The sequence below is a fragment of the Rousettus aegyptiacus genome, unplaced genomic scaffold (genome assembly GCF_014176215.1).
Source record: "Rousettus aegyptiacus isolate mRouAeg1 unplaced genomic scaffold, mRouAeg1.p scaffold_m13_p_16, whole genome shotgun sequence".
NCBI classification, from domain to species: domain Eukaryota; kingdom Metazoa; phylum Chordata; class Mammalia; order Chiroptera; family Pteropodidae; genus Rousettus; species Rousettus aegyptiacus.
In genome coordinates, this window is record NW_023416291.1 from 49073487 (window position 1) to 49096926 (window position 23440).

Below are 23440 nucleotides of genomic sequence, written 5' to 3' on the forward strand. Positions count from 1 at the left end.
CCATCTGCAGAATCGCATAATTACTTCTCATAGTAGAACAGCACTTGGTAATGAATATTACTTGAAAGTAAGGATTGTGAGCTTTGAAAACAAAGCTAACCAAGGTTTCAAGGTTATGGAATTTCTGTTATTATGTGTGTAAACAGGGCTTAGTGGATGCAATCAGTATTAGAGGCAAGGATCTCTAGTTCCTCACCTTAGACCAATTCTCTAGTCAATATAAAACCTAAGCTAACTGAGAAGGTAATTTCATATTATGTGTTTCCATTGATTTGAAGTTTAAAACCATAAACAAATAATCCGTGGTGACAGAAGTCAAGATAATGGTTTCCTTTGTGGGATATTGACTGCGAAGGATATAAAGCATCTTTTGTGGCGCTGATAATACTATTTTTTGCCCTGTATGCTAGTTATTTGGTCACATAGATTTTGTTAGAATTTGTTGAACTATGCATTTAGCGTTTCTATAGTTGTCTTTATGTGTAGCGGCCATCAGTACAAGTAGAGGCAAATTGCTTTGATTGATAACTACGAACATATTATCTGGCTGGCTGCTTTCAGTTATTCACTCACGATTATTCTTATTTTAACATGGTCGTTTCCTTGTTGTGTAAGTATTTTAGAATAGAAAATTAAATTTAAATATCAAAATGATAGGCAAATCCATAGTAGTAATAACTGTGCTCAGAATAGAGTTCTTTTTATAAAAAGTATTTGCAATATTTAAAATAATTTACTTAAAATAGATTAATATTGGTATTCTAATTTAAAGTGCTTAAGAAAGTTATTTAGAATGTGATTTTAAACAGTAAATTTAAAAATTATATAATAATTGTATAAGCTGCATTTATAAACATTTAAGAAGCCTGAATAGTCACTATAGTTATAAATTGAATTTTTTAGTTTAACAAAAATATTTGTCTTTAAAAATACGTGCTAGTTAACACGAAATACTTATAAAGCTAGAATCCAGTAAATTAATAAATATGGTATTTAAGCATTTATGTCAAAGAGTTAAAGACAACCAAGGACTAAACCGGTAGTCCAACAAAGTGAGGTTTATTTGTTTTCTACAATAAGAAGGGAATTCCAAATTAACTGTGGAATTCTTCTCACTAAGGTGAAATAAAAAGGGATTTTTTTGTTTTTTGTTTTTTTGATAACCCAGACTTTCACTGAGTGATTCTGAGGAGGCCATGGGTAGTGGAGGTCAACACTGGATTGGTTGGTCTTTCTGAGGTGAGAGAAGGGAGCAGTTCTGCATTGATTGTTCCCACTAGATGGGAGATGCTAAGCAGTAGGATAATTGTGAGACGTGTTCAAGAGTCATAATTGGTGAATGAGGGCTGGAGGTATCATTGGGGAGGAAGCAGTAGTGCCTCAGAGGCGGGCTTATCATGACACTTTAGAACTGCAGCATGACTTTGGGAGAAATATAGTGTCCTGCTCGCTGTATCAAGCAGATTTTTTTTTTTTTTTTTTTTTTACTATTTAGTTTCAGATGACTTTTTACTCTCACAATACTCACCAATCTTTCCTAACTTTCTTTCCTCTCTTCCCTTCTTTCTTCCTTCCTCTTCTCTTCCCTCCTCCTTTCCTTCTGAAATTTATTTCTTTGGCAGTGAGAATGGTTGGAGATCCAGTAACTCTTCCTTCCTTCCTTCCTTCCTTCCTTCCTTCCTTCCTTCCTTCCTTCCTTCCTTCCTTCCTTCCTTCCTTCCTTCCTTCCTTCCTTCCTTCCTTCCCCCTTCCTTTCCTCCTTTCTTTTTGGGGATGGATGATGGAAATTACATGCACAAGCTTTCTTTCACCAACTTTACTGTCTTCTATAAAAGCAAAGCAGATGACACACCATGCTACTATTTGTCATCTTCCCCAAATTTTGATGGGGTTCTGGGGAATCCAGGACAATGGTACATGATGAGAGTGGAGCCAGAAGGTTAATTTTAATTCTGATAAGAAAAAATTTATTTTTGGACCCTGAAGAGCAAAAACAATTGTGGCTGAATGACTGGCATTCATAGCTAAGGTTTTCCCAAGCAGCAAAGAAGCCCTCCCTGCACTGAATTCTAATCGATTTGAAAGCAAATCATAGTAACATTCCAGGAGACTGATTCCTCAGGCTACCTTTGACCTGTGTCACTCAGAATTTTAATTTTTAAACTAAGATATAAGCAAAAGCGTGGACACACAGGGCTGTGAGTACAGAAACGGGGAGAGCACACTTCACTGGAAAGGCTTGACGCTTCTTGGAGTGCAAGCTGTGCGAGAGAGGGAATGAAACCCAGCGCCTGCTGTGCGTCTCTCACTGGGTCCTCAGCCTCCGTAAGTCAGAGGACAGCCCACTGCGAACAAGAGCTCAGAAGTCGTGTCATACTGCTCACATTACAAAATTTGCCATTCACTAAAAATTGACCAAATATAGCTACGAAACAGCATAAAGTTTCAACTCCTCTTATCAAGTTTAGATTCTATTTTTTTTAAATTTCCTGTGAATGATTTTTTTCAAATATTCCTAATACAAGATGCTCTAACTCTTGAGATTTTTAAGACTTTTCTAGTCTTCGATGCAGCTTCTTAGCTATATAGATGGCAATAGCTCTATTTAGCTATAACATATTGATTAATTTGTCCACCCATGACCAGTGAGTAATCTGTACAGAGATGGGTAACCCAAGTTGATACAGTTGGAACTAAACATTAGTCATAGTAACACAATTTGCTTGGTCTCTTTCTCCCTTTCTTTTTTCCTATCTTCTTAATCTCATCTCAATCTCCCTCATTTCCCACTACTGATAATTCTTAAGAAGTAAGAGCGTAAGGCTGGATCGGCTGGTGGCCATGTCCCCGATATGCGGGAGAATATGCCAAGGATCAGAAGAAAAATCAGAATCAATAAGAAAGTAAATTTATGAATGAAAAGTATGTGAATAGATCCTGGTGAGTTTATTTGAACTTCAGGATCTGACTGTACTTGATGACGACCATCTCTGGAATTTTCAGAACTATGGGCTAATCTATTTATGCTACACATTTTCGAGAACCATATAAAATTGGGTTTTCTTTATCTTACACCAGAAAGAATACTATTCACTGAAATGACTAAACAACACTAGATGACTCATGCTCTATGGTGACTATCTTTTTACGCACCCACAAAACAAACACTTTTAAGAGAAGACAAAAAGTACTTTGGTTTGCATCCACTTAAATACATTTAAATTTCCTATAGTCAATTTTTATGGGAAGCCAAACTGAAGGTATTTGTGAAGTGCTTGTTTTATGGAAACTACCATATTTGGCTCAAGAGAATTTAAATTTAAATAAGAAACGGACATTTTCCTCAGGAAGGTAGTGTGTTATTTGACTCTCCCAAGAAACAGATGGATCCTATTAGACCTGAAAGAGATTATTTGGAAGAAATGCCTCTGAAAGAAAGGGGAGAGGAGGAAAGAGTGGGTCTGACCCCTGTGAAGTTTTGGGATGGACAGGAAAGGGACTGAGTAGGAAAAGTTATGGCAACCCCAAGTGGCCCATTAAAATAGTCCCATGTCTTAGAGGAATGAGCCAGAGCCCTCAGTCATTGGTTGTGAGTGGCCTGGGAGAAGCATGGCTTTGGCTGGACCTCAGGTGGCTCTGGAGGGTCCCCAGCAACAGCTGCTAGTCAACTATGCTCCCTGTGTGGATTTGTTGGGCATGTTTTCATAGCTGCACATAAAACTAAAGGTAAGAATGAGCTAAAGGAAAGCATATGAATAAAGTTACAAAACCATGGTATGGACACATAACACATACACAGAGAAAACCGAAATTTAATTTAAAACAGTAATTTATTAAGGGTTTACAAAAAGCTTCAAAGGAAGGAAAAGCGATATTAAACTGAGGCTTGAAGGATGGACAGGATTTTCACAGCACGAGAAGTGGGAAAATGGTTTTCCAAGTAAGGGAGGAGATCAATTGAAACACAAGGCTGTGGGTGGACATTGGGAATTAGGTAAAGACAGTGGGTGTGAGGTCCAGGTGAAGATCCTCAGCGTCGGGAGAAACAAGAAGGAAAGAGAGCAATGAGTCAGATTATTCAGGCCCCTTGTCTTGATGGATTATATAGATGGAGAGTGCAGAAGAGATAGTTCACAGAGAAAAGAAGTTTAGATTTTTACTCATCGAGGTTAAGACATGGCATGCAGCATCTTGGATGGTCATTTTTTCATCCTAACCACCAGGATTTGAATCTAGGTTCCACCACTTATTGTCTATGAGATCATGGGCAGATGGCTCTCGTAAAGTCTGTGCCTCGGCTTCCTCATCTATGAGAAGAAAATTAGAATAGTATCTACCTTTTGGAATTGTTTTGAGTATTAAATCATTGAAATGGCTATAGTTATTATTACTGCTGTTATTATTTGATAAGAATGCTCCACAATCACTTATGTCATTGACAGTTTTTCCCAACACAACTCAAGGCAAAAGTAACGTTAGGCATTTGTCTTAATTTGTACAACTCTTTACATGGTTATAAATCAATCAAATGCTATAATTCTGTAGTATAATATATACATTTTTAATTTGAATGGAGTTACATTTTTCTGTGTGAATGATTCTGCTTTCTCAGTTCCTAAGCAGTTTCTTGATATGATATATTTCTGCCTTGCTCCGTAGCTGATACCCTCTGGAAACTCAGTTGGAATTGTTTAAAAATAAAGACAAATTCCTCAAATTAGAATATATAGCTGATTTCTTGAGAGAGAGAAAAAATACAGGCTGAACTCTTCTCTCCGTGTTCCTCCCATGCTAACATGGAATATTTATAGCTCATTCTCACACATTCACACATTTCATATTAAGGCGACACATTTTATCTCTTAGCTGGTTTTTTTCTTTTCTTTTTTTGGGGGGAGAGGGGGAAGATTTGTTTTTACTTCCCAATGAGAAATATAATTCTCATTTCTTGATTTTTAAATTTTAGAGCTTATTTGCTTTTATTTGAGACTAAGATATATTAGGGATACACACACACAAATATATATATATATATCTCACATATGCAGGAAATTAAAGAAAAGAGAAACTTATCTTTTTTCCGAGTGCCTCCTCATTGAGCATATTTTAAATTTACCTTTTACCTTGATTGACATGTTGGTTGAGCAGAACATGATGATTGTCCTCCATCATCTATCGATGCTTCTAAAATCTCTTATATCATTTTCATTTTCATCTTAAAGATGTGATCTCTTATATTGGTATAGATTGGTGTTGGCACTTTTCATTTGTAGTGTTGGGATAGTTTTTGGCTACTTTAAACTTGGAGAAGGATGCTCTTCAGTTCTGGATAATTTTGTATGAAAGTCTCTGTTGTCAAAGCAATGTCACAACCACTTTCTACTGCATGATAAAAGTGAGTGATCAAAATCTCCTTCTCCAGACAGGTGCTGGTTAAAGTCTGTCAGTGAGAGATACTCCAGGGTCAATTATACCCATTGGGCCAATTGTAAATTCTTGCTTCAGGATTGCAAACATTAAAAACAGTAGCAGTGATCTACCTGCCCCAAGAGTCCTGAGTTACAGTAGCTTCCAGGCAAAGCTAGACATCATCTACTTCGCCTGTTGAAACTGAGCAGTGGCTTCTCTTGAGGCTTTTAGATGCCAGATACTTTCTGAAAATCTACAGCTTCATTACTTGCGACCATGGATGATGAAAGTGATTGGTGCGTATGAGAATTCTGAGACTCATAGTGAGTACGTGGAGATTCTTGGAGATTTCATCTCTTTTTATCCAGTTTCCTTGGAGATTTCATCTCTTTTTATCCAGTTTCCTGTACCTTTGTGCTTCTAGCCTTTTTAAGAGCTTTTCTACTCGGAATACTATGAGCAGCTTCTCTTTTCTTGTGTATAGTTAGTGGAAGTAACTTCTTTTGCTATTTCCTGAATAATGTCCTCCTTTTGAAATTCTCTGCCTATACTCTTCTATTCCATTAATGGAATTCTTTTTTACTAATTTTATTTTACTATTAGTTTCAAGCATATTGTACATTAGTTAGACATTTACATAGTTTATAAAACAATCCCTCTGATGGCTCTTTCTCTCCTCTGGCTCTCCACCTAGCCATTACCTTAATGTTAACTATATTTCTGATACCGCGGAATTCTTGTATTCATGTTCTTTGTTATTTTATCTCCTATGTTATGTTCTTGTTTATTTATCTTTTTCTTGTATGCTTCGGAAGGTTTCTTGATTGTGTTCTTTTATCATTTCACTAGTTGCTTATTTTAGCTGTAATATATTTTTATTTCAAATAGATCTTGATCTCAGATTGGTTTCCTTTGTAGCTTCTCATTCTTTTGTAGGTACCAGGTCTTCTTCAGGAAATTAAATTGTTACAGATTTTACTTCTGTTTGTCTTTTGTTTCCTGCGTCGCATTGTGTCATTTCATCCTTACATCTTTTAATTTTTATTTTTATTAGTGTCTGTAGTATGGGAGGCGTTTCATACATGTTTGATGATCCTTAGATTCCCATCTGATAGTAAAAAAGCTCAGTGGAAAGTGCATTACTGGGGCAGGTGAATGGATAGATTTTGACAAAAGCTGCTTAGTTACCAAGCTATTTTTTAAAGGACCCTTAATTGTCAATACCCAGAGAGCTTTTTTGGCACTTCTCAGTTTTGCCGAAGAATAATTTTCCACTCTCCCCGAGGTGTCAGTACCAGGCTAGAAACATTCTGTGAGCAGGAAGGGAAAAGCCTCGGGTTCCATTGTTACATGTGCAAAACGTAATTAATCTCCTGTTTTCAATTCCATAACTCACTCCTTCCATCTGCGATACCTAATGTGCCTGAAAGAGAAACAGAGATTGTTCAATTTCTATAGAGAATAAACTACTAGCCTCATGTGTATGTGGGGGGAGGCACTTTAGCTCAAACTCCTACAATGCCTGGCATTTGCAGTTCATGAGTCCTATTTAGTATTTTCTTAAAAACTATAGTTTACCTCTTTTCTGTGATGCCTATCTTTTTACCAACCTCTGTCTCTTTCCATCTTCCAAAAGGGTAGTAATTATCTCCTAGTCACTGAAGTCACCTTTCGCGTTTTATTTAAACTTATAGGTTTATATTATTTAAATTCCGTTTTGTTATTTTACGAAATTCTGTTATGTTATTGTCCGTGTTTAGTTGGAAATCCCAGGGCCCATTATTTATTCACGATGATACACTGCCTTGCAGGGTTACTTCTGGGGATCGGTGAGAGTAGAGCAGAGCGAGGACTAAATACAACAGAAGTTAAGCTTAACAGGTAAATTCCTCTCCCATTTTTCCATTTCAGACGTACTTGGTATAAATACTCAGTTTTGCAGAATTTTTCTTTTTATCCTTAGTCCAGAGGACGACTGGGGGCAAGGCGTATGGGATTAGTGTCTATTCTGTGGTGCTGTATTGTCTGGGCCTAGTTCACTCTGTGGGGCTATCGCCCATTCTCACCGTGTATCCAAATGATGCCGAGATGGAAGCAGGTCCAATCACGTCTGTTCTCCATTCCCCTTCTGCATCAGCACCACTAGACCCACGGAGGCCTTACCTAACCCGCATCACCCTGCCATTTCTGGGTGGCTATCGATGCCCCTTGTTGGGAGGTGTGGACTCTGGGCAGCTACTGTTGTCTAGATTCACAAACAGGAAGTGAGAAGAGCTCTGCCTTTTTCAGGATTTCCCCTGGCGTGTTAGGATTTTGAACCTTCCCCTGGAATAAGGAACCTAAATCTCACCACCTTACAATACTCTTCCCTGATTGATTCATCGATAGTGGAAGAATAGAATTTTTACTTCTCCTTTCTTTTTCTTTTTTTACAACAGGATTATATCTTGTATTTTATATAGTTATGACTGAGAATAGTACCCTTTATTCTAAGCTGGCTAAGACTAGATTAACTAGGTAAAAGAGGCTGAGAAATGTGAAAGAATATAATAAAATAACATACAGTAATGTAAAATAAATTATTATACCCTTCTCATCATGTTATTAGACTTTCTCTAGCATATTTCTATGTCTGACATGAGAGTCAGGGCAATCCGTGAGCATGTATCACCTCCCCTAACAGCCCAATAATGTGTGGATGCTTGCTTCCAGATTTTTCTTCACATTTCAGTGTTCCATCAGGTCTTGTGGTTTATGAAAATTTGCCAATGATTTTGTGTTTTTGTTCTATTTAGATGGGGCATGGAAAGAGGTTAGAAGGCTAGGAGTCTGTGACAAAGCTTATTCTGTGGTTTTGCATTACATTTTAGTTATATATACAATATTGTTTTATTTTTAAGTTCGAAGCAAATTATTTGGCATTTTAGTTGTATGATTAATTTTGACAACTCCCCAAAGAATGCACCTAGACAGAAGAGACTCGAGGGAGAAGAGCAGAATTATCAATGTTCTCAAATCATTTCTCTACCACAATGAAAGTCTATAAATTTTCTATAGTCTGTAGTGCAACTCCATTACATTTCATTCCATTATACTCAGTTTTGGAACCTATTTTTATTCCACGTTGCTAATGTGCTACAGCTGAGTCACATGGAAGGTAAATATAAGAAAGTCAGAAGTTCTTATACCTTAACTTCCTACAATTAACTGATGTAAATAAATAAATAAAAATAGTTTCCCAGCTTGAAAACTTTTTATAAATCACTGTGGTATGCATTCGAAATATATATAATAGATTACACAGTGGTTAGTGTACAATTTTATACTGTTAGTATTTTAAATGTATAAACACCAGAACATGTTTTCATTTTCTACCTCTATCCAATTTTAGTCTCAGTAAATTACATTTCTTTCTGTATTTTTTCCTTAGCTATCTAGTGGGCAGAATGCCAATATCACAATTTACCTAAAAAAAAAAAAAAAAAAAAAAACTTCCCTCTTCTTTGCTTCTTTTTTATACTCGGAATGAAGAAAACTCAGCCAGTTATAGTAATAAAATATTAGGAAATGAGTTTGACTATCTTAAAAGTTCCTAAAGGTTGTATTCAAATTAAAAATATGTTGGCATATATTATAGTGGAAAATACTTTTTATTTTATAGTGGAAAAAAAGATGAACCTCAGAGCCTGTCAAATGAGTTGATATCTGGCATTCCTACTTTCCTAATTACTATATTTACGTGTGCACAATTATTAAGTCACAACCGAATATATATGAATATTTTACTTATATCACACACTGTCTGCAGCGAGCTTAAATAGTTATTCTTAAGATAGTATGCAAAGAGGACCTACATTATTTATTAAAACTTTGAAGTGTTATGTCTTTGACTATAACAAGGTACTATCATTTATTCACGGCTGTCAACTTTGGATTATTCCAAGGGTTAATTATCCGTTTTATGATTTGTCCACGTCTTTCTCCATTTTCCCCCTTCTTTTTGTCTGTCTATTGGCCATCTTCCTATTTAATGGCACCCGATGCATGTCATGGGAAAGGTAGTAGTGTCAGACAAAATGCACCATGCCCCTATTAAATACCTCTATAGAAAGGTTGAATAGTACTAGAATTATTTTTGTAAATTGCAGTTGACTTAACCTGTAGTAATTTATTCTACGTCATCCTAATAATGACAGTAAGTAAATTGAATTTGTTTTCAAAAATAGGGATACATCTTGATATACTAAAGCACTATGACTAAAGCAAACTGTTTGTCACTTAAGATTATACATCACAATTCAAAACGTGAGAAATTGGCTACAGTACCCATATCACCTTATCCACATGTAAGAGTCTTTTAACAATTTCAGAAATTATTTTATATATTACAAAAAATAGAAATATTCTTGCTATAGCACAGAGAAGGAAAATATAATTATTCTTTGCTGAATACAGATGCAGGAAATGAAGACAGATCATCTGGTCCTATAGCATTAAAAAGATGAAATGAGAGAAAATATTCTACTAATAAAACAAAGGAAGATATATTTTCTTTGTATAGTTAAAAACATCTTCCCATAAATACATGAAATGAACAAGGAACTCACTTACAAATTATTCTGAAACCCATTTAGGTATAGTTGCCTACAATAAACTGATAAAAAATGTGGGAGTATTAAGAAGTTCAATGTTATTTAAAATGTAGGAAGCACAGCCGTCTGTGGTGGTTATTTGTCATTCTTTTGGTGGCACAGCATCTAAGCCTGACATTTTGGGCATTCTCTGCTGTGTGAATTGTGCTGGAATGCAGAATGGCCCAGCTACTAGAGACCTGAAAAATGATAGAAACTCATTTCCCATCATCCCTTGCAGCAGAGACATACGCATTTGACCTGAACTGCACCAACAAAATGCATTCACCCCAGAATTAAAGTGGGAGTCTAGTGCACAAGTATGTGTGACCTAGGCACTCTCTCCAGGAAGTAGTTTCCTAGGTATAGTGACAGCCCTGGTGTCCAGAATGTAGAATTGGCCATGCCCGTTACAGCATTTACCATCTTATCTGTCGTGGCAATTATGTCCTCTGATGACTAATCACAGTGCAAATTTGGTATGTTTTTCCATTCTGTGCATCTTCAAACTTCATTTTCTAGTTATCCTTGCAGTTACATAAACTAACCAAATCCATTTTTAGAAACATTTATTCTAGAGTCAGAGAGAGATGGTTTTAGGTTGCTTATAATTTCGATTCTTGATTCAAAATGGAATTAATAGCTATATGATAATATTAACAACATTAAAATCAATTTAGCAAAATACTGATAAAATATTGTTTTTATACTCAGAATGAAGAATAATTAGCCAGTTATAGTAATAAAATATTAGGAACTAAGTTTGACTATCTTAGTAAGTTCTTAAAGAAAGATTGTATTCAAATAAAAAATATTTTAGTATATATTATAGTGGAAAATATTTTATATTTTACAGTGGAAAAAAGATGAACCTCCAAGCCAGTCAAATGAGTTGATGATATCAGGCATTTCTACTTTCCAAAATGTGGCTTTGGGTAAGTTTTTAAACTCTTTGACTCTTGATTTTCTCTCTCATATGGAGGCTATTTATATGATTGTTGGATTAGGGGTGAGATATTTCAAATGCTTATCACAGTGTCTAGAGTAGCAGTCTCCCTCCCACGTTTTTAGCACCAGGGACCGGTGCTCCTATGAGAATCTAGTGCCTGATGATCTGAGGTGGAGCTGAGGCAGTGATGCTAGTGCTGGGGAGCGGCTGCAAATACAGATGAAACTTCGCTCCCATGCCAGCCATTCACCTCCTGCTGCGCGGCCCATTTCCTAACAGGCCACAGACTGGTACCAGTCCACGGCCCAGGGGTTGGAGATTCCTGGTCTAGAGCATGACTGGTGTCCATGCAATTATATTATGTAATATATTACTGGATATTAATAAGTTATTTTCTCAAATTGTTCTGTTTTGATGTGAATTTCAGCTCAAAATAGTTCTTAAATATATGAGGTAGATCTCCTGCATGTGGTACCTCTCGGTAATTACAGTTGGTGTCCTTGCTGATGGTTTGGTATCTCTACTATATTGATAATTGTATATTTTAAATATCACTTTTGCTCATATAAAAAGAGGATATTGATTATAAATCTGTTTGGTTGTTTAAATTGTATAAAGCAAGAGAAATGCTTTTGTCAAGTATGACTCTTCATTCATGTTTGTATTTGTATCTTTCCTGACCTACTGTGACAGACACTACAGGCTGGCTAGCCTACCTTAATTCTTCATTTTACTTGATTGCTTAAGCTTAAGTTAAAAAATCTGATATAAAGATTTACGTTATCTATTCCTAACCCTCAGCATTGTCTCTCCACATTGATTTTACATACTTTTTGATACAACACTAGTCTTTGATAATATCCTTGTTAGGTGGGCTGACAAGATATTCTAGACTTAGCTTATATATTTTCTGCCCCATATACATCCATATCTCTTTATTCACACTAGAGAGTCTAGCTTTTAAGGACAGAGAGGATAACAGAATTAGAATTTCACATAATTATTCACTATACTCATTTAATAACACCAATACTACTATAATCATTGATTAAAAAAAGAACATATGTATTTGTTCATATATACTCATTTCACCCCATTTTCAAAGTCATATAACAATATCATCAGAACATATAGACTGTACATAATAGTTTTTGTCTTAAAACCCTCATTAATTTTGTTCCTAAAGGCAAATTTTTATTTACTGTTCACAATCAGCCTTTATGTCGCTGTCTGCCTAGTCACTTCATTTCTCTGAAATCCAAGCTCTACTAGATTTCTCTTCTCAATGTCTGTACCTTATATACTTGAAAACCAGTTTGGCTTAATAAAATCTTTGGTTTACATTTTCATCAATCCTAAATATATTTGTTGTAGCACAACACGCTGCTATTGAAAACACTGATAACAATTCCAATGATGTTTGTTCTGCGTTTTCATCTTACAAGGGTGATCTGATCTTTTTACGTGAATGTTTAAATGATGTCTCTCTTGCTCTCTCTCTTCCTCTCCCTTCCTCCCCTGCCTTCCATTATTTTTTCTCCTCCCTCCTGTCCTCCTCTTCCTCCTCCTCCCCTAGACTTTTTTTTTTTTCCTGAAGGTTTGTGTGTGTTGAGAAAGGAGGCATGGGTAGGAGTTGTCATTTTGGAAATTATGTAGTTTGATGGTTTTTAGTGAGTCTGTGAGCCACTTCTACAGCCGTCTTCTGAGGCCAGAACTCATGAGAAGAGTCGCTGCTCTAGAACTGGGCTTGGTAGTGTGAGTGGGGAAGATACCGTCCCGGAAGATCCGAGAACAATTGGTGGCATTAAATGCTCAAAAGCAAGATGGATTTAGCAACCTGCAGGGATCTGAGATGATGATCTATAGAACGACGGCCTTCCTAGGACATAGTAATTGGCAGCCCCTGGCAATATTACTTATTTATAAAACAAAAACAAGCAAGAGTCAGTGAGCAAAATACTGATGCCAAATTCTGGAATGGAAACACAGACGTTTTCAGATAGATTCCACATCTAACTGATTCTCAGACCTAGAACTCACTGATCGAAAGGGAGGTCGAACTCTGGAGGAAGAGCCCTTCAATGTCGTCACAAGTGTTTAAAATAAATATCAGCCCGAGTCTTCTCCAAAGGGACCTAAATTCTTTTTTTATTATCAAAGTTCCTACACTTGAGGAAAAGGGAAACAGGACTCTTCTGAAATCTGTGAGGTTCAGCTACCACAAAATACCATCATGGCCCCTCTCTATTTATTGTGGAGATGAAAAAAAAAAAAAGCCACAGGATAAATGGCATGTAGTTATAAGTCCATCTCCTGGGTGTCTTGTGGGTCTGCAGACCAAACTTGTGGTTATTTCTCTAGTCTATAAGTGTGCAGTTGAGATGAATATGGTAGCTTGCAGAACTATCACAACGGTTTTCTGATCCAGGAAATGAAAGCCACCATGGTAAGAAAAGCCAGATGGAAGTCTCTGAAACAGCCCCCTCTAGCTAGAGAAGACAGTGTATCGGAATCAGTGCCATGTCCCATGTGGAATGTCCGAGATTAGTTTCTTAAAGGATGCAGTGTGACTAGACTTCATCATGTTTTACTTAATTCACCAGTGTAATCACTGCAAAAAACAAATGGGTTTTAACAGAAGACAATGAACGACCTATATATAATGAAGTCGTAAAGTCGTAATTCCAAAAGTGGCTGCTGTGGTGGGTGTGATATCTTTATTAGAAAAGATTTAATCAGCTCTGGAAATTGCTATACAGCTAATGATCTGGGACACGCTATTTTCAATCTCCATTAAGAAAGCAGATCGGAACCAGTATGAATTTAGTGTCTTGCCCTGGAGGTATGATACCTTTTCTTTACATTTTAAAATAAATCTAAAGGAAATTTGGCCACCTCGATATTCCTTAGATCAGAATAGTTCACTCTGTAGATGACTCACATTAAGGGCACCTGACAGATAGGAAGTAGCAAGTGCTTTCACTTCCCTGGGAAGATTCATATGCAACAAACTGTAGAAAGTAAATTTTGTGGTGACTCAGAAACCCGCCACATTGTGGAATCCTTAAAGGCCTGAATTATCTGAATGTGCCAGAACATTCCTTCAATGGAAGCATATGTTGTTACATTTAATCTTTCCCACCACTAATGGAAAGAAGAGCTCTCTTAGGCATTTTGGAGTAGAATATAGCTCTTTTTGGAATACAACTTGAACATATTTATTAGATGATTCAAGGCTGACAATTTTTAGCGGACCCAGAGTAAGCCAGTGCTCTGTAGGACATCCAGGCTCTAGGACAAGCAAATTCTTTGGCTCACTCATTTTATGTGATAAAACCAAAAGTGCTAGAGGTAAATCAGGATGTTGGATGGAGTTTCTGGAAAAAATAATAGGGGAAGAGCAGTGAAGACTCCTCCATTTCTGGAGAAAGTTTGTGATTTATGTAGCAGAAAACCAGCAGAAAGCAGCAGTTTTTGACATGATCTAAGGCCCAGGAGAGATTACGCACCTGACCACAGGACGGTGGGTGACTATGGGATCATAGTGGACCCTGGTGAACCTGGTGTGTCAGACATGACAGATCCCATCTTGGGCAGTGTAGTAGCAATCTATTTTATTATGGAAATGGGAGTCTAACCGAATGCAGAGCGTACAAGTGATAGATATAATCATGCGCTTTTGTAGAATAAATAAGTTGCCTGCTAAGGTTCTCATCAGAATGTCAGATATTCACACTCCCAAGTCCACAATTTATTCCAGCTCTGAGAGCAAGTCTGAGGGATTTCTTTTCATTTCTTTGTTCTACTCTTAGGAGAAATTAAGAAAGTAGGTTTCTAGAATAACTTTCCTTAGAACCTGAAAGCCTGGGGTTGGGAAGGTGTGAGGTTGGAATAGCAATGTTAAAACTGGTGAATAAAGGAATATGATTGAGCTATAAGGGGTAATCAGTACGGTGTTCCATGGAGTTCATGAAGGAAAGTAGGGTGGTTGTCATTATTCCTATTTTTTTTTCCCCTTAATCTTGCCACTGTTCTGTTACCACCAATTAGTCATTGACTCCTCTCAGGGGTTGTGAATATTGGGTCGAAGGGTTTTTTTGCATTGAGGGCATAAGTACTTTTTAAAGCACTGATTATATGGGAACATTCATTTCTGTGCTCAAATTGAATCAATCGAGTGAATAAGAACTCTTGGTATACAACTTATTCACAACCTGTGGACTGCATATATCAAAGGTAAGTTCTTCGAGAATATTTTTCAGTATTATGTCTCAAAAACAACTGCGTTTCATGAAAAAGCAAAGAAATATATTCTCTTTGAAGAAGATACTTTCATAAAATAGTGCTTTATCTACATCACAGAAAACTGTTGGATTTACTCCAGACAAATCATTCATCCTTTTTCTTGGGCAATGCTAAGATTTTAAAGAATGGCTAAATTTTGTTTCACCTGTGTAATGTAACTTTTAAAATATTTCAAGTTATTAAGTGTACTTTAAAATTTCCGAGTATTTTAAAATTTAAAAATGTATTTCAGCATTTATGAATCAACAATAATAGCACCTCAAGAAAGTTATTGAACTATTTAAATATATTTTGTTTCACAAAATGTCCATTCTTTTGCAAATACGAGTTTACTATCTAGTAGCAAAATGTAATTTAAAAGGTGTTACCTACACATAACTGGAACTCAAGCATCTGTGGATTGCATTAGTAATATCAACATGATGAAACCCATGGGCATTTGCCTACACCTGTCATGGAGGTTGTTTGTAGCCTTTACGTCTCCCCACAAATGTCTTTATTCTTCTTGCTCAAGGAATTTTTGGAGCCTCAAGAGGTGTCTTACGAATACACTTATTTTGCTAGGTGTTATGCTACTGCTCCCTACTAGTTTTGCATTCTTCAGCAGTATTCCACCTGGCAGAAATGGGGCCACGCTGAGGACCTCTGTCCTTATCGACATCGGCGCTCAGACACTATCGATGCTACATTAGAAAGCGCAGACTTTGACAAGTGCTGCCACTGCTCTGAGTACTGGGGTGTCTCTGCTGCTGCTGCTGCAGCTGTTCTCCCTAGTAAACCCCAAAAATGAGTTGAGGTAGTAGGGGTTCCCATGCTGGTTCACTCTACCACTGGTTCAGTACAGGCGAATGCCTCTCTCTCTTTGGTGAAACATTCTCGTAGACTTTGAGAATTTCATAAGAAGTACTTATTGTATCTTGCCTTAGATAGGTTTAAGCAATCTCTCCTATACTTATTTTGTTTTATTTTACTTTATCATTGACCTATTTTCTATAATTCCCAAGCATAAATCCATTAGGAGTTAGCCGTGATACAAATCTCAGCTTTTCTGACAAGTAATCCTTCCTCTGATCATTCTCTTAATGGAAAAAGCTTTGGGTTCAAGCAGATCATAACATATTTTTAAATTTGACTTTCAATCATTCAGTGAATGCTTAAAACCCCCATCGCAATTGTAATCAGTTTGCAGAAAGCATAACATTTTAGGAAGTTCTCTTTAAGTTCTTGTGATAACAGTACTGAATTGAAATGCCCTATTCCAAAAATGACAATATTGATTAAGAAAAAAAATGGCATTAGATAATAAAAATGGAAGACACCATACAAAAATAAATCAAAGGCTTTTATATCTTATACTGCAATTTATTTCACACAAACAGATTTTGAAAATCAAACGAAGACTGCTTTGTCTATTAGCCATTTACCACCACTGAAAACCTTAACTTAATTGAAATAGCAGCTTACATAAATTATGAAATATATTGTAACGATTATAACAATTTATGCATTGATTGTTGTACTCACAATTACCATTTATAAAGCATATGAATTCCCTTGAAACAGAAAATAAAAAGTACCATGCTATAAGGCAAAATGAACAAAAAAAAAATAATTGCTAAGAAATCTTTCTTGATCTGTAGATGGAATATGAAAAAAACCTAACGTTAACATTTCTCTGAATGGCATTGACAAAAATAGAATCAACCAAAGCACTTTTAAATACTCAATTACTTAGGTCACTACCTGGAGTCAGGCCAAACTTTACAAGTTAAGGAGACATTCCTCCTTAAGATTTCCCTCACATAAGACAGCAGATGGAAGTTTGGAGATTCCCAGGCACCCGTCTTCTAACCAGTTGGCTACATATTTGAGAGTTCCTTCTACACTCTCAGATTCAACAATTCACTAGAATGATTCACAGAATTTACTGAGAGCACTATACTTACAAATGCAGTTTTATTAGAGCAAAAAGAACACAAATTATAGCCAAAAGGAGAGGTGGATAGGGCAAGGTCCCATACATGTTCCATGTTCTCAAACACCTGTCCCTCTCCTCTCATTTAAATATGTACCAATACAGAGTATTGTTTATCAATGAAGCTCATCTGAGCTTTGGTATCTAGATATTTTTATTGGGGTTTGACTATGTAGACGTGATTGATTCCATCATTGGCCCCATGATTAAACTCAGTCTGTATCCCTCTTTACTCCCTTGAGGTAGGACTGATGTCAAATGGCTCAAAGCCCATTCTAATCACATGATCGTTCTTTCTGGCCTGACCCTATCTTGAGTCATTTCATTAACATAAATCATCGAGGATCCACCATGAGTCACCTGATTAATAGAAACAATTAGAGGACACTGTGAATAACAGTTGCTTTTAACATTTGAGAAATCCCAAAGGTTTAGAGGCTTTCTTTCCAGAACCAGAAACAAAAGCCAGAGAAATTATTTATTATGCAATAAAAAATCCATGCCATCTGTTTAACACAGAATTTAATATTGGAGAGAGTAAAAGGACCTAAATGAAACCTAGCTTTCCATACTTCACTCAGAGCAGTGAGATGGTGGTACTGTAGACTGTTATAAGACACATATGTATAGTATAATACAATAAGTGAGATGGAAAAAATACTTTGTGAGTTTTATTGGAGAAGTGATGTATTATGGCTTACATGAAAACAAAACAAGCATTCAGGATGCTGGCTGAAGATTAATTCCATGGCAACAAGGGAGACTAGCTAGGAGGTTATTAATTTATGTGAAAGATAGCTTGGCATAGAGCAGGGGTGTTGAAGGTGATGAGACATGGTAGATTCTGGGTATACCTTGAAGGTAGAACTATCAGTATTTGGTGATGTAATAAATGTGAGTTTGAGGTTATTAAAAGCGTAAAGGATGATCCAAAGATTTGTAATTGGAGCCAAAATATGTAATTGCTATTTATTTGAATAGAAGATTTGTGATAAAAATCAAGACTTGGGTTTTGGACATTTTACTAATTACTGTTAGATGATAATTAGATGTAGAGTTGTGTAGAATTTTTTAAAATATATGAGTACAGACTATAAAATAAATTCAATTCTATACAATAAACAGGAATAAGGAAAAGGCTTTACATTCGAGTCTCCATGTTCCCTCCATCTAAGTAAAATGCTATAAGCAAGCTACAAACAGAAAATGTATCGGAAGCCATAAAATTCTGTTTCTCTCTCTCTCTCTCTCTCTCTCTCTCTCACACACACACACACACACACACACACACACACACACACACATCTATCTTTTCTCCCTGACAGAGATCCAGATACTGTGACGATACAAAGATTCCATTTCCATTGCAGTAAACTTGGCAGTCCTTGATAAATGACGATTGGTTAATGAGAATTGTATACACCAAACTGTAGATTTAAGAAGTGAATTAAAAAAAACATCACTCAAGAAGACGGTTAATGAGATCAAGGATATGTGAGTTCCCACTGTCGAAAAACTAATTCTGGGTAGATTGCTTTCAAGTGTGGGGTTTGTGGGAAAAATGTTGCAAAAGCCGGATCAGCATGTCATCCTGAAAACACAATGGTATGTGTTGATTGAAAAACATAACTGTGGAAGTGACCTACAAAAGAAACCTAAATAAATAAATAAATAAATAAATAGCCGAATAATTAAATAAGTGACTGTGAATAAACACTTTTAATTTAAAAAAGGCAAGTAGTAATAATAAAATGAAAGCTCAAGTTGATATGTTGAGCTAAAAAAGGTGATAGGCTTATAACAGGATGAATTGTATGAACAATAAAACTGTAAAAAAATATATATACTGATAGTGCTAAAAAACAGGATCTTGTTACAGAAGCCCAAGCTAAGACAGATTTTGGTACTCAAAGAGGGGTGCTGTTTTAACAAATACCTAAAAAATGTGAAAGCAGCTTTCAAACTGAGTAACAAGTGGAGGTGAAAAAGTTTTGAGGCGCACGCTAGAAATATGGATGTTAAGAGCAATTCTTAACATCCATAACAAAATTAAGAAACATGTTATCGGAAACTGAAGGAAAGGTATATAGTAATAATGGGACAAAGAGCCTACCTGAACTGTGTTCTAGTGTTTTATAGAAGGTACGTGAGAGTAATAATGTTGTATATTTAGCTGAGGATATTTTTAAGAAAAGTGTCGGAGTGCCTTGGTTCCTCCTGACTGCTTATAAATGAAATTTGAAGATAAAATTGTTAAAGAAAAAGGAACCGGAATGAAAAGACTGGCAAATTTTGTAGTTTATTTATATTGCAGAAAAATGAGAAAGCATATTCTGAAAGGAACATCAAGGGTGTAGCTGCATTATCTATCATCATTCGGTAAAGAATTTATGGGATTATATGAGCAGAAGCGCTGCCCGTTTGGACTGAAGGGAGCAAGGATAGGACAAAGTGAAGAAAGGCTGTTGACTTCTTGGGTTTGACAGGATGAGGTAGAACTATTTAACTGTGGACATACGCTAGTCTTCAGCAAGAGGGAAAACTTATCCTGAAGGCGATTTAGAGATCATCAGGGTCACTGCCTCAGTTTAAATAGAGATGGGCATATGAGAATCGCATCAAGTATATCCTGAAGAAACAAATAAGTTGCATATCTAAGGGACACAGAGAGGATTCAACAGGTAGGAAATATATCCCAGATAATCGAATCTACGATACCTGCTAATGCATTTGACCACATGACGGTATCTCCACATGTGATGTATATATTGGACTCTACTAGCAATCATCTGGAAAAAAATTATATATATGTAATTATATAATTACTTTTATATTATTTACAAGAATGTGCAAATATCATCTATGACAATAGAAATAAGAGCAGTGGTTTTGTTAGATTATTGACTGAAATGTGACACCCCCAAACTATTTATGAATCTATAGTTCAGAGTGAGATCAATGGAATTACTCCCTATAGAGAATGAAGAAAAATGCTTGGGAAATTGCCTATTATTACATACAAATATATAGAATTGAATAATTTCTTCACCTATAAATAAAATTCATTCCAGGTATATTTAACACTTAGATATAAAACATAAGATAAGACAAATTTTTTACCATTTAGAATAACATAGCCTGGTAAGTAGATCAACCTCAGTAAGAGCCTAATGAATTTGATTAGATTAAAAGTAAAAACTTTGTCCCAAGTAATGCATTATTTCCACAGAAAACTAAAATCATGGTCTCTGGAAATATACTTGTAACATACATAACTAACAATGGATGAATGTGCAAATTGTATTTTTAAAAAGCTCAGCAAATGAATAACTAAATGGAAAATGGTTTGTAAAGGTTATTAACAATTCACAAAATGACTAAATAACATAAGAAAAGATGTCCAGCCTATGAATAATCACTAAAGTGAACATTAAACAAGAATAAGACATAATTAAACATATAACAGATGGGAGAATATGTAAAATATGCCAGCATTAAGTGTTGGTGAGAAAGTAACTAAAGAAATTATTCACTCTTGGTCACAGTAAAAATTGGTGCAACTACCTTTGAGAGCATTTTAAAAATATGTAATAAAAATAAAATAATCATATGTTCAACTACACTTGCTCAACAAGTATACATTTACATGGAAGATTTTTCTGATGTTTATTGCAAAATTGTTTATGACTGTGAAAATTGGAAGCAACTATAAAAATGATACAACCTAATCGGCATCCAGTGATTTTTTTCAACCCTCAGTTTTCAATCACAGATAGTGAGAAATTCAGGAATGACATGTGCACTCAGATCGAGGACACCCTAACATGAAATAGATGAACAGGTACTACGAATAGTAAAAAACACGCAGTCAGTCTACACAGGCTCACATGCATTTTTGGATAGGTAATTTTAGAGGCTGGGCAAAATAAAACTTCTTAGTAAAACAGAGAATGCTTTTTCATTGTTAGAAACAGATTTTGGTTCTTTAAATTTATCACTCAAGAATTAAGAAATTAAGGCATTATAAATTTCAGAATAACAGTTTTAAAATTATGGCAGAAATTTTTACAGGTATATATAATAATACTTTTTATAAATAATATCACATCCTACCTCATTAGGTTCTTGAACTTAACTTTGTGCTTTAGATCAACTGCTTCCTTTACTTTTGACATTTTAAACAAATGGAAATTAATAAAACAGTAGCCAATTGACACACACAATATTTCTTTTCTACTCCATACAAATGTGGTTTGATATGACTTTCAATATAGAAGTCATTACGCTAAGTTTAAATCACATGCTCTTTATTTGAAAATACAACTTTCAATCTATTTAAATAAAGGCCACAAATGTCAATAATTCAGAAAGAAAGAGTAATAGATTAAATGGTGGTGAAGCAAGAAGTCTAGCGACCACAAGTTAGAAATGATAATTAGATGTCACTTTCCCTAGCAGTTTTACTTTTAATACCACTATAAAATGAACAAAATACTGTTTCCGTATTTAACATCGTAAGTATAAAGTATTTACACTAATAGGACAGTATACCAGCAGTGCCCATAGATGCCCGTGTGACCTATAGAAGAAATTTTTCTCATAGAAATTTAAATGTTTTACCAAATTTTTATGTGGTAATGAGTCTGAAATGACCAACGACAAAGGGATCTTTGAGTATTTTTATTCTTTATCCCATATTTAAGAAGTGTTCTCTTATTAAAAGTGAAATTAAAAGACAACAATTTAAGAAGACAGTGTTAAATAGCACTGGACCTCCGTCACCTCTTTTTGAGCATCTTTTGGCATCTGGAACTTGCATCAGGAGGGGACAGAGTGAAGTGAGATTAGTGACAGGGCAATGTGGTGAGATGAAAAAAGAAACGGGACTTACGCACAGAAAACGTGATCCCAGTTGCTGTTTGATACTTCCTTGCTATGTGATTTTGCGTATCGTTCATCTTCTCTAAACTTATTTAATTGATAAATGCAGTGAAGTATTTTTTTTTGTCTTATCTCACAGGTTTTTCCAGATGATTGCCATTAGGGTTCAATGAAAATTTATATGAAAATGTCAGCATATTTTGTACAAATAGAAATTAATATTATAATTTCAATCTCGCCTATTTCTGGTGACATGACAAGTACACAAAAGTAAATTATACGCTCAGGAACAAAGCTATTGAAGTTACCGGATTCATTTTGCAATCCAATTAGATACGGGAGGAATTTATTTTAAATCATGTCAAGATGATTTTATTAAAGGGCAAACATATCATTAGAGTGATGCATATATTTCTATCAGGACACTAAAGACCTGAGAAACAAGAATGTTTTAGGATGCTATTCTTTTGGACTTGACAGTCAATAGTTGGCAGATTCGGTTTGGTAGATTCTATTCAATAGAGCAAGAAACAATTTGTTTTGAAATTCTTACTTAGCCATTTGTTATCTGTATCTTTGGGGGAAATCAGTAGATTTTTGAGTTCGACGTTTTGAAATCTCTAAAATGGAGATGAAACGAGAACAATAGCGCTCACAGTATGAGATGCTAACGATGAGTACTAATTACAGCAGGTAATGTATCCAGTGCATCCTGTAGGGAATAATCATCAACAAAGTTGTTGTGAAGAGTGAAGGATGTTTTACATGTAACAGATTTACTATAGTCTGATACTTGTATGTGGATTAAAGACAGTCACATTTACTTTTGTCAATTTGAAAAAAGAGAAGTATAGAGTAGGAGCTATTCCATTCTATTTGACTTTGGAGTAAGTTGATAGGACTTGAATCTTACTCTGAAACAAACGAGGCTGCTTTAAGATAACCTCTGTAAGCCTCATTTTCCCCACTTCCAAACGATAAATAATAACAGCAGCTAGTTAATGTTGCATGATCTTTATAATATTGGTTTTTGTTAATATTGTCGAAATGACTCAAAATAAATATTTTGGTTTTATGTAAATTCGTGTCTTTTCTCAGGTTCTAGATTGCAAAACACTGGAAAGGTCAAAGATTGATCAGTATTGTACTAAGTTTTGAGTTTGTATCTAGCTTTATTTCGGAAAGTTCTAAAATATAATGTTTTTAATGTGATAAATTCCTTAAAATGGGCAAAACACTATTTAAAATCGATAGTACTTTGTTTTCGGTTTATTTTTGTACATTTGACTT

At 35.5% G+C, this 23440-nt stretch overlaps 1 protein-coding gene across 4 annotated transcripts in view; it reads left to right on the forward strand.

Annotated features, from left to right (window-relative positions):
• FSTL5 (follistatin like 5) overlaps nt 1-23440 on the forward strand; it is a 798802-nt gene that overhangs the window by 184314 nt on the left and 591048 nt on the right. For 3 of the 4 annotated variants that reach the window (XM_036233987.1, XM_036233990.1, XM_036233988.1), the window contains one exon: nt 10897-10975. The exons of the other annotated variant lie outside the window; for it this stretch is intronic. The gene's annotated coding sequence lies outside the window, so the exon portion shown is untranslated. The remainder of the gene's footprint in view (nt 1-10896; nt 10976-23440) is intronic. 4 annotated transcript variants of the gene reach the window in all.